We start from the raw sequence: 12,412 nt of genomic DNA, 5'->3' as shown, positions 1-12,412 counted from the left end.
GGAAGGAAGTCACAGAAAGAAGGCTTTACAAAGGGGGCAACAATTTGATCTCGAAGAATGAGAAAAAATTCAATACATCTGCATAGGATTAAGGGAAAATGACATTCCAGAAAGAGGGAATAGTGTATGCCAAAGCAAAAGGATGTGTTTAGAGAACTGTAAGTAATTCAGTATGACTGAAGTACGGTTGAGTGCAGAATTGCCTGAAGAGGCAAGCAAACATACACTCTCCAATTGCTTTACAGGTGATGCCATGGAGAACCATTCAAGATGTCCAACACATTTGCCTGCTTAATTTTTTGTTATTCTCTACATGTGTATAGGCAAGTAATATATAGTTATCAAGTGCTTTTACATGCAATATCCAATTTAATTATTATATCACTATGAAGTAGCCATGGCTAAGAATTTTGCAGGTTAGGAAAGAGATATCCAGAGAATGAAATTACTTGAGTAATCTCACTCAGATTAGTGACAGATCTGAGAATAATTTGGGTATGTTAATACACTGTTTAAGTAGTAGTGAGGATTATCTAATTTCCTAGATGCAAATGAAAGTTAAAAAGTCAAATGAGATGTATCAAAACCAAAAAATTAAATAGAGGTTCATACAGTCTAAGACAAAGTCAAGCCAAAATGTTGGACATCCAGAATGGTTGGAATGATGATTGAATGCCACTAGCGCAATCCCTGTCTCTGTCTCTTCTCTCTCTATGCCACATTTTTTTTCTCTACAGGTACACTTTTTTTTTTCCTCTGCATATGTTTTTTTCTCTGAAGTTTCACATACTGGGAAATATGACCACTGACAAATTCTAATTTTGTATTGTATGACTGACCCAACACTTTCTCTGGTCTTGTGTTTAAAAAAAAAAAAATTTGGCTAGGGGCCCAGCTCTGGATGAATCAAGTCAGATGTGCTGTGGAGGTGGTGAGGAGGTTATGCTGCACTCACATGTGGTTGAGGGGAAGAACACACAATCCTGGAGGTGACCACAAAAGAGTCAGTTTCACTTTTCAGAACTATAGTATGTTAAATAAAAAGTGGAGGAATGCTCTCATTAATGCCATGTCATAGCTTTGAACTGCAATAGTGATCTGTAAGCATTTCTGTTCCTAAGCTAAGCTGCAGTTACCTATTTCAGCCGCTGAGTTATCTTGCCATCATTTCCCTCCCTTGGAAACCTCTAAGAGTAGTGTGATATGATAGGTACAGTATTTTACAGCCAGCCAGAAAGACTTTGGTTCCATTACAGCTTAGTCATTAATTTGGCAGTTTTATTGTATACACATCCTTTCACCTATCTGAGCCTACAGTTTCCATACCAGGAAAATAGGTATAATAATGCCAGCTTTGTAAGGATGCCTGGATAATTGGAGTTGGCAAGGCAGTTCACACAAAAATAGTCTCTCTATAAAATGAAAAGAGTAATATTTCCAACAAAAGAAAACAAAATAAGTCGGTTCAATTAAATGTAAGGTCCATAAATGCAGTTACCTGGCTTACCTTAGTTACATTATATTTTCAGTGCCTGACACATAGTCAAGGCTCAATAAATATTTATTAGGAAAACAAATATTAAAATAATCAAATAATTAATTAAATGAATAAGTAAGGAGTTGGATGTAATTTATTTAATGAGAAAATTGAAAGATACATAATAATCAGAATATTAATGTTTCTCAACTTCAGGCAAGTCTATAAAAAAATATTGTCAAACCCTATCAAATGAGCTAAATTAAAACAATCAGCAGATTTCAAAATAGTTGGTAGTGCTAAAGTGTATTGAATATTGGTAATCGATGGAAATCTTTATGTTTAAAAATATGGAAAATCAAAGTTTTATGTTTTCTATATAATTACAGGGAATTAAATTGTATAAAACTGGTGGGAAATCAAAAGAGATCAACCCACCAACAAAAAAAGAGCTTTAACCTTGATGAACTCTCACTAATACAAAAGTTCTTGGCCTTCTATTGACAAAACACTGTATTTTAATCAGGACTTTACTGAAATATAGGTGAAGCTGCCATTCAGGAGAAGGGAAAATAATGCAAACAGTTTTACACTGTCTATATGTAAATCATTTCATCTTTGTAAATCAATCCCCTTCCAATAATTTTAGGATACACAGAAAAATTTTATACTGCTTTTTCAGGGTTAAGGAGTGTAATCACCAAAATTGATAAATGTTGTTGAAATCAGAATTAATAGCATAGTTATCTAACACTGGATTTTTCTGATTACAGCTTTGACATTGGTAATAGTTGCCATAATACAATAATGACCTTTTCTCCTTTTACTGTATTTCACATCATTTATTTATTTATTTAGCCTCACTTTCTCTGTTTTCAATATACAGTTGTCCTTTGGTATCTAAGACCCCTGTGGATACCAAAATACACAGATGCTCAAGTTTCTTATATAAAATGTAGTATTTGCATATAACCTATGTTCATTGTTCCATATACTTTAAATCATCTCTAGATTACTTATAATACCTAGTACAATGTAAATGCTATGTAAATATTTGCCAGTGGATGGCAAATTCAAGTTTTGCTTTTTGGAACTTTCTGGAATTTTTAAAAAAATATTTTCCACCTGTGGTTGGTTGCATCTGCAGATGTGGAACCCAGGGATGTAGAGGGCAGAAATGCCCTCCCTTCCGCTTTTCTGGGTGCTTTTTGGTGATCTGCCTTTATAGTATACTGTGTTTGGAGGGTGTATACTATGAAATTACATATCTAAGACAGCACATACCTTTCTGGAATAATCCACCTTCACAGTAATGTTAGGGAATGTACTATTCCCTGCCTCTAAATCCTGCTGGAGCAATTCTAACCAAGAGTGGTTTGTGTTGTGAAAGCCCACTAAGGAGATTTATGGGACTTCCTTCACCAGAGAGCTGTGTCCAGGCTAATTATACGCACTGGACCCTGAGTCCTGGGAGGGAATAATGTCATTCAGGAGTCACAATGCCCACTCTCACTCCTGGCCTTATTTGTGACCTTAGCTATGAGCAGGTCCAGCCACCTGCACTCATTAGGGCTAATTTAATAAATTTCTAGGGCTTCAGATTCTTCAAATGTGCCTTAGGGTCACTACATAGAGTGCCTCAGATGCTTAAACATAGAGTTACAGATCTACATCCCTGACTAGACTGGACCAGCTTTATTTTTCTGACCTTATACTGTTGCAATTCAGGTAGAATTTTATTTGAACAAAAAATTGGTCAATTTTGATATTCTCAGACTTAAAATAAGACAGAAAATCTCAGATTTTTAGACTATAAGATCCCACGATAATCTCAGTTGTAATTTAAATATTGAATGGAAATTATGGTCACTGTAGGTTCAAAGCTTTCATTTTGCTACCAACTTGGAGTGCTGTGTTGAAGATACTAAATTTTTAGTGTGATGTCAGCCATCAAACCTAGAAAGAAGGGGGACTTATAGTTGTTGACACTAATACTAGGTTAACAGTCTCATTTTTGTTTGCTTGTTTGTTTTAGATGAGAAATGTGTATCTCTAAGCAAGGAATCAATTTGTCCAATATCACAGTGATTAGATAATATTAGGAATAATTTGGAGAATTGTGATACTATAACAATTTCACTTCCCTAGATAATCTTAAACAAGCAATCCTATTGACAGTAACACAAACAGACTCATTGTTTATGTACCACTTAGGAAAATCTTGAAATGATGTCTTTGATATCATCATTCAGAGCATTTTAGGAATTTACTAGGCCAGGATGAGCAAAATAAAGAAGAGAAAGGAGGGATGTCCCTGATTCCATCCTACAAAAAATGTACAGAGTCAACACCTTGTACCTTGAGTGAAGAAAGAAAATATCTGCAGAGCACAGACTTTGTGCCAGGTAGCATTCACACGCACAACTTAACATATCCTCTCAACAGCTCGTCACCAATGACTAAGGGGAATAGGTGTATAACAGTTCAGCTTTCTTGCTCTTTGGGTGGGATAACTCCAAGGCACCGTCTCTACTATTTCCCAGGTTTTTCCAATGGGATTGAGCCCCAGTTGCCTATAGTAGTAACCTGTTTCTTTAGGCTCCCTTAATCAATTTCCTTCCTTCTTCTATGTCATTTCCTCACCCTATGATGTTCCCTGTGATCATTTCCCAAATTACCAACTTGTACTTTAATACTTATCCCAGAGTCCTGTTTCTGAAGCACTCTAAATTTAAGACACCCAGTTGCTAATTCATGCACTTGGGTTTCCTATCTAGCTTCCTCTAACTCTAAAGCCCATGGTTTGTTAGCTGTGCAATGCTGTTGTCTATAAATGGAGAATATAATCTTTTATAGTGTTTATGTATTTTTTAGGCTGGTGGGATTTTTCCCAATTGTGGATTCAATTTTAAATTTGATTTCACAAAGTAACACGTTTTTACAGTGTTAAGATGAAAGCACACATGGGCTTATTAAAAACAATTGAATGTTGGACTTCCCTGGTGGTCCAGTGGTAAAGAATCCACCTTCCAATGCAGGGGACGCAGGTTTGATCCCTGGTCGGGGAACTAAGATCCCACGTGCCACGGGGAAGCTAAGCCTGCACTCCACAACTACTGAGCTTGTGCGCTCTGGAGCCCACGTGCCACAACTAGAGAGAGAAAACCTGCACGCCACAACTATAGAGAAGCCCTTGTGCCACAACAAAGAGCCCGCATGCCGCAACTAAGACCCGACAAAGCCAAGAAATTAAAAAAAATTTTTTTTAGTGTATAGGAATGCCAGAGATTTCTGTGCATTAATTTTGTATCCTGCTACTTTACCAAATTCATTGATTAGCTCTAGTAGTTTTCTGGTAGCATCTTTAGGATTCTCTATGTATAGTATCTTGTCATCTGCAAACAGTGACAGCTTTACTTCTTCTTTTTCGATTTGGATTCCTTTTATTTCTTTTTATTCTCTGATTGCCTTGGCTAAAACTTCCAAAACTATCTTGAATAATAGTGGTGAGAGTGGGCAACCTTGTCTTGTTCGTGATCTTAGAGGAAATGGTTTCAGTTTTTCACAATTGAGGACGATGTTGGCTATGGGTTTGTCATATATGGCCTTTATTATGTTGAGGAACGTTCCCTCTATGCCTACTTTCTGCAGGGTTTTTATCATAAATGGTTGTTGAATTTTGTCGAAAGCTTTCTCTGCATCAACAGATGAATGTACAAAGAAGATGTGGCACATATATACAATGGAATATTACTCAGCCATAAAAAGAAACGAAACTGAGTTATTTGTAGTGAGATGGATGGACCTAGAGTCTGTCATACAGAGTGAAGTAAGTCAGAAAGAGAAAAACAAATACCGTATGCTAACACATATATATGGAATCTAAGAAAAAAAAAAAAAGGTCATGAAGAACCTAGGGGTAAGACGGGAATAAGGATGCAGACCTGCTAGAGAATGGACTTGAGGATATGGGGAGGGGGAAGGGTAAGCTGTGACAAAGTGAGAGAGTGGCATGGACATATATACACTACCAAATGTAAAATAGATAGCTAGTGGGAAGCAGCCGCATAGCACAGGGAGATCAGCTCAGTGCTTTGTGACCACCTAGAGGGGTGGGATGGGGAGGGTGAGAGGGAGGGAGACGCAAGAGGGAAGAGATATGGGAACATATGTATATGTATAACTGATTCACTTTGTTGTAAAGCAGAAACTAACACACCATTGTAAAGCAATTATACTCCAATAAAGATGTTTAAAAAGAAAAAAGACTTAAAAAAAAATTTTTTTTTAAATAAAGAAAATTAAATAAATAAATAAATAAAAGGGCTCATTTCATTACGTAGAGCCACCTGGATAATTAAAAATAAAAATAAAAAATAAAAACAATTGAACGTGACAACATTCACATACGGGTTCCACATTGCTGCCTCTTGAAATAAGAGAAGGGGAAGGTCTATGTGACAGTCTGGAGTATCCACAGCAGCCCTGACTTCCATCTTTGAGGCCTTGTTGTACAGGCTTCTTGATGAGCTGGGCCTTGTGGACAGAACGAGTTACCTTGTGGGGCAAGTTATCATAGGAAACCCAGGGAGTTTGTAACTGCCCAACTATAATACACAGTGAACTTTTTCTCCAGAAGTTTGATTTGAACCAAGAGCAGCTACAGGCCTAAAATTTAAGGAATAAATTCAGTTACATTAATTACAAACCATAGTAATACACATAAATATTTTTAAGTTACTTTAAAGTAATTACTCTTGCATGTTAAAAGTAATATAACTATGCTGAAAAATTATAGAGAAAGTATAACACATGATCCCATTACTCCTTCATACAAAATAAAATAACATTTATTTATTTACTTTAAAGTAAAATGAAATAAAAGACTAGCACCAGCCTTTAGTTTTATTTGTGGGTCAATTGAAAATTTAAATCAAAACAGTTTATATTAGATCAACCAGAAAAAAAAAAAACAGTTTATATTATATGAGTTTTTTATTCCTTTGATTTTTAAAAAGTATTTATTTATTTATTTATTTGGCTGTGCCGGGTCTGAGTTGCGGCACGCAGGATCTTTGTTCTTCACTGCCACGTGCAGGATCTTTAGTTGTGGCATGTGGGATCTTTAGTTGAGGCATGTGGGCTCTTAGTTGCAGGATGCGAGACCTTGTTGCCTGACCAGGGATCGAACCTGGGCCCCCTGCATTGGGAGCACAGAGTCTTAACCACTGGACTGCCAGGGAAGTCCCTATTCCTTTGATTTTTAATTAATATTAATTTTATGTGTCTTTTAAATTATTGTTGTATGACTTATTGGAACATCCTGAAAATTTTACACTGACCTTAGCCCCTATAATTGGACACATAGTTTATAAACATATCTTAGTTAACTGAGGAAAGGCTAAACAAAAATTATTCTTCTTTTCTTCCTGTTTCTACTTGCTGTTTGCTATTTATAAATCATCATGCTCCTGGTAACTTAGGATTCAAATGTGGGTTCAATCCATATCTCATGGATTAACGATGGATAGTGTGTAAAACAGCCTGTAGTCCACAAGAAACATTAAATAAATGTGAACAACTCTTAAGTTCCTGTCTCACCCATCTCAGGTTTTGTGTTTCAGTTGCTGCTCCCTTAGTTCAGGCCCTCACGGCCTTCATTCTAACTTCACTGTTAATTCTGCAGGTTTTGTTTTTTTATCCTTGGCATAGCACACAATATAGGTAGAAAGTGTAAAAGAACATAAGTTTTTGAGTCAAGTAAGCTCAGCCAGGATTGATCCCTAGCTCTGCTTTGTCCCTGCTGTATGAAATTGAGAAGTAGCTTACCCACTCATATCCTCAGTTTTCCCCTCTATGAAGTGGGGACAGTAATACCTAATTAGCAAGGTTTTGTCCGGATTCATGATGACCATACATTAAGTGCTCAGCACAGTGCCTTGTAAAGCAAATGCTTCTGAAAGAATAAATATTCTTATGAATGGAGTCTTCTGTCCTTTTGAGAGTTGCCACTTGACTGAGGATGAATATTGTTATCATAATAATCCCAGTACTAATCCAAAGGTCTGTCTTGTCCGACTTGGGGAAAAGAGAATTTCAGGCTACTGCAGCTTCTAGACCAATCATATGATCCTTGCTTTTAAGGATGTAGAAGTGAGGAGTAGCTTTGTCATTGTCATATTTGAGAAGAAAAAGAAGGGGGGGGCATGTGAGAATCAGCAAAAACAAATTTTGGAGAATTCCTATAGCAAGAGAAGGCAAAGACATTTATTTAACTCTCTTAATCAATTATTGTGAAAATAATCTGACTACAACCCATTTGATCAATGTGAGTGGGGCCCAAAACTCTGGGAAGTGGTGTTTTTCTTCTCTGATTTCAATTTCATCTGCTATAGTCCTTATATGAAATTGGATGAATTACAGCAGCTGAAAAGATGAAGTGGCTGTTAGTTTCTGTAAGAAAGACTGATGACAAAAATTGGCCTGGACAAAAATACCAGTTATAATCACCAGCCAACTGGTAAGGGGGAGGAAGTGCTATTCATTCCTAATTCCAACTGTTAATTACCTAAAAATATATACATTTCTTACTTATATTTTTGGCATATCATGATTTAATCAAAACATGGTCTGTCATAAGTTTAAGAGAAGCATATTCAATTTATAGGGCATCTTTTAACAGTGTAATATTCCTGATGATTCAGTGCAATAAAATTTAAAAGAGTAACAGGCTAATAGACAATATTTAGTGTTGTTAATATACTAATATCCTAAATTAGGTGCCAGATGACAATGTTATACTTATTCCTAACCTATTTTACAGTTTGCATGATGAAATCTGAGCTTTTTGGCAGAGAAGTTCTGTAGGGTTAGGCAGAGATGGTAATTGCAGGTGCTTGGAAGTTATATCCAGGATTCTCACGTGGAAAATAAACTCAGTGCTGGATCCATGGTGAGGAATGTGCATACGTAAAGAACATTTACACATGTATTAAAATATCTGTTATAGAACCTACCTTTTATTATTTATAAGACATAGGTCAAGACAGCCTTTTTCTTTGAGTCTCAGTTTCTTGTCTGTGAAGTGGAGTAATAAAAAATAAGTTGAAATAATATTAACATTATTAATGTTTCAAATGATTAGAATTAATCAAGTGCTTAACTTAAATGTTCCAAGAACTACTCAGATGGCAAACGGTTAAACCTCACATTATTTATTTACTTATACTTGAATATAAGTGTATTTAAACATCAGTATACTAAGTATAAACTTATTATACATAAATCACCCAGTATTCAAGGTAGATTCTATTACTATCTTTCTCTGTAGAAGAGGGGACAACAAAGCACAGTGAGATTAAGAAACTTGCTCAATTTTATGCAGCCATCAATGATGAACACTGTATGTGAACACAGGAAGTAAGACACCCAATCCTGCCATCTTAACCATTCCATCAACACCCTTTCCTACGGGGAATATATTCAGAAGAAGGAATTGCAATTGTAACTATAGTTGTTATCACCTAGGAAAATGATGAACGTTGTTACTGAAGTTGGCAGGAGTCCAGCCTATCCTACAAATACAGATTTTGCTAAAACATAGAATCATTACACATGTTTAGGGAAGATTTCACTAAGAAGAGACTTTTCAGCTGGCCCTTGGAAAGTGCACAAATTTTGAAGGTGAAGGGGATAGTGTCTTAGTCAATTTGGGTTGCTATAACAGAATTTCATTGATTGGGTGGCTTGAAAATAACAGAAATTTACTTTGCATCATTGTGGAGGCTGGGAAGTCCAAGGTCAAGGTGCCAGCAGATTCAGTCTCTGGAGAGACCTGCTTCCTGGTTCATAGACAGCCTTCTTGCTGTGTCCTTACATGGTGGAAGGGATAAGAAAGCTCTCTGGTGTGTCTTTTGTAAGGGCACTAATTCTGTTCATGAGGGCTTCACCCTCATGACCTGATCATTTCCCAAAGATCCCACCTCATAATACTATCCCACTGGGGGTTAGAATTTCAACATATATATTTTGGGGGGAAACACAAACATACAGTCTGTAGCAGACAGGTATGGTTGTTGGAGGAGGAAGGGAAGTAGGAAACATTTTTTTTTTTCAATTAAAGGGAGGAATTCTTTCATTGGTACAGAGTTAGGAAAAGACTGATATGACTAGAAATTTGAGAAACTCACTCTAGCATATTCTAGATCATGTTGTGGTGTGCAGAAGAGGAGGTTGTATGAGAATTCGACACTAGGCAATGAAGTATAGCAATCAGAACCACTGGAGCTTTACCATCAATAATCTAATGGTCAACGAACTTTTTAAATGACAAGTGGGAAAAGAGAAGTGAGGAGATGATAGGACCCACTTATATTTTTTAGAATTCTGTGGTTTTCATAATGTTGAAGTTCAGACTAAAGGAAAGAGAATCTGTTGGCAAGGGGAACCAGACAGTGATAGGATTTCTACTTCCATTTGGCTCTACTGTAGAATAATGCAGCCCTATTTCCTGTCAATGGGAATCTCTGTTGTTTTTAAGATCTCTCATTTATAGCATTTCTTCTAGATTTCCCCAGCTTTGTACAATTTAGAGAAATATTCCAGAACACTGAGTTCTACACTCATTATAAAACTGTCAGAAGTGATTTTGTTGTGACCTAATGTGTGGGCAGCTACAGAAAAACACATTATCAGCTGGTACAAAAAAATGTCCTAATAGAAAAAGCTGTACAAGGATGGGTTTGGTAGTTCTAGAGGTAGTGAGCTCCCTGAGAGCACAGGACTGCACAAGAGAGTGCAGATGGGATACAAGGAGCAGTTAGATTTAAAACATTAATGTATGTAAGAATCATCTGAGGACCTTGTTAAAAATTTAGATTCTAGTATTCAATCCTAGAGATTTAGTAAGTCTGGGTGGGTCCCAGAGATATTCATATTTAATAGGACTCTCAGATGTTTTTGATTGAGATAAGCTGTTGGTTCACTTTTAAGAAACAACAACCTTGATATTCTTTTTATGCTTTTAATATTAAATCTTAGTTACTCACTGGAATGAGCCTTTTAGATCCTGGGCAACATATTTGGAACCCAGCGACAGTGAGTGGAGGCACCATGTAGGGTGGCGGTGGCAGTGGCGGTGGTGGCGGTGGCGGCAGTGGTGGCAATGGTTTCTGAATAGAACTTACACTATGTTTTCTTCTTTGTTTGGAACTATTTTAAGCTTCAGTCTAAGAAGTGTGGCCTGTGGTCAGATTATGAGATTTTAAAGAAGTTCTTTCCCCCAAAAACAGGACATTTAAAACAGGGTTGTTTATGCTAACATGACTCTGGCAGCAGGAAACATTGATTAGACCTTCAAGAAGTTGATCTTTGGTTCACACTTGGAATGTATGAAAGATGGCAGAGACCTTGGGTGTGCAGTCTTCGTGCTGGGCTCCCATTCTACAATCAGGAGCTTTGTGGAATTCTTATTGCCCTGCAGTATTGTTCCTTCCCAATCAACAGAAAAGACTCAGAGCAAAGGTTGTAGGCACTCTGATTTGGGTATGGACACAGCATTTGGGGAGAATAACAGGAAAATGATGAGGTTATTGAAGTTGGTTAAAAGTCAATTCAAATTGAGTGAAATTGATCAACCTTGGAATCACTAAAGAGCAGTTACGGACCTTTGTCTCTGGGCACTTTTCTCTTGCCTTTGAATGTGCTATCGCTTATAGTGGCGTGTGCTCTTAGTTTTCAAACCCAAGCTCATTAGCAACCTCACCTGGGAAACCTCTGCTACACGCGGTCAGAGTAGAAATTACATATTATTTTCTGGCCAGTAGAGCTGTGTTTGGATTTCAACTGGATTGTGGTCACTTATAAGCAACATCACCCTGTGAGAACTGCTTAAATTCTCTCAGATTCAGTTGATTTGTCTGTGAAATGGGAACTAAAAAACTGTTCTTATGGGAGTTCCCTGGTAGCCTAGTGGTTAGGATTCCAGGCTTTCACTGCTGTGGCCCAGGTACAATTCCTAGTTGGGGACCTGAGATCCTGTAAGCCACTCAGCGTGACCAAAAAAAATAAAAATGAAAACTGTTCTTGTAATGTAAACTTAATTAAAATATCATCCAATATTGGAAATCTCTTTATGTTTTTCAGGTATCATTCATAACTAAAATCATATAAGAAGTTCTGCAAACAGATTATACTTTGTTTTTCCCCTAATGTTCAAGTGATGACTAATTTTCATTCTTTGGTCAATTTGACAAATATTTATTGAGTACTTATATTGAATCCACACTTCTAAGTGGATTCACCTAGAGGATTCCTAGAGGAGTCCAAAAAGAGGGTTCACTTTTAAAGAGACAAACAAGGTCCTTACTCTCTTGAAGCTTATACTTTAGTGATTGAGAGATACAACAAATAAGAATACATATAAAGAAGATGTCAGAGGAATCTATTATTATCATCTGTTGATTAGTTGGTTTCTAAACTTTGTTTTCTTAATTTTAGATGAGGATTGTATTGAGGTAAAGCTACAGTCCCAGTTTCATGCTTCTGACCCTCCCATCCATGCCTGGTTCCTTCACAAATGCAATCCTAACTTCAACTCTGGTAGTGATATCTAACAGCTTCAAGGGCTGTTCTTGGCCTTTGGTAGGCAACAGACCATTGTTTCACTACTGGGAATAGCTGTTGGCAGAGAGAAGGCACCACACTGAATCATAAGTGGAGAGAAAGCAATATTCTTGTTATAACAGATGGTTGTTCTGAAGTTCCAAAAAAACAAAATAAAAAAATATACATATACATACTTAATACACACACACATACAATTATATTGTCTATTATTTAACTACCATATTATTTAATCACTAATTATCTTCAGGGACTTCCCTGGTGGTCCAGTGGTTAAGACTTTGCCCTCTAATACAGGGAGTGTGGGTTCAA

At 36.8% G+C, this 12,412-nt stretch overlaps 1 protein-coding gene across 1 annotated transcript in view; it reads right to left on the bottom strand.

Moving 5' to 3' along the window:
- The window catches only part of LOC309649444 (uncharacterized protein), a 500,484-nt gene that overhangs the window by 447,383 nt on the left and 40,689 nt on the right, over positions 1–12,412 (bottom strand). The window lies entirely within an intron of this gene.

The sequence above is a fragment of the Balaenoptera physalus genome, assembly GCF_965194825.1.
Source record: "Balaenoptera physalus genome assembly, chromosome: 19".
Classification (NCBI taxonomy): domain Eukaryota; kingdom Metazoa; phylum Chordata; class Mammalia; order Artiodactyla; family Balaenopteridae; genus Balaenoptera; species Balaenoptera physalus.
This window is presented reverse-complemented; position numbering and strand designations above follow the sequence as displayed.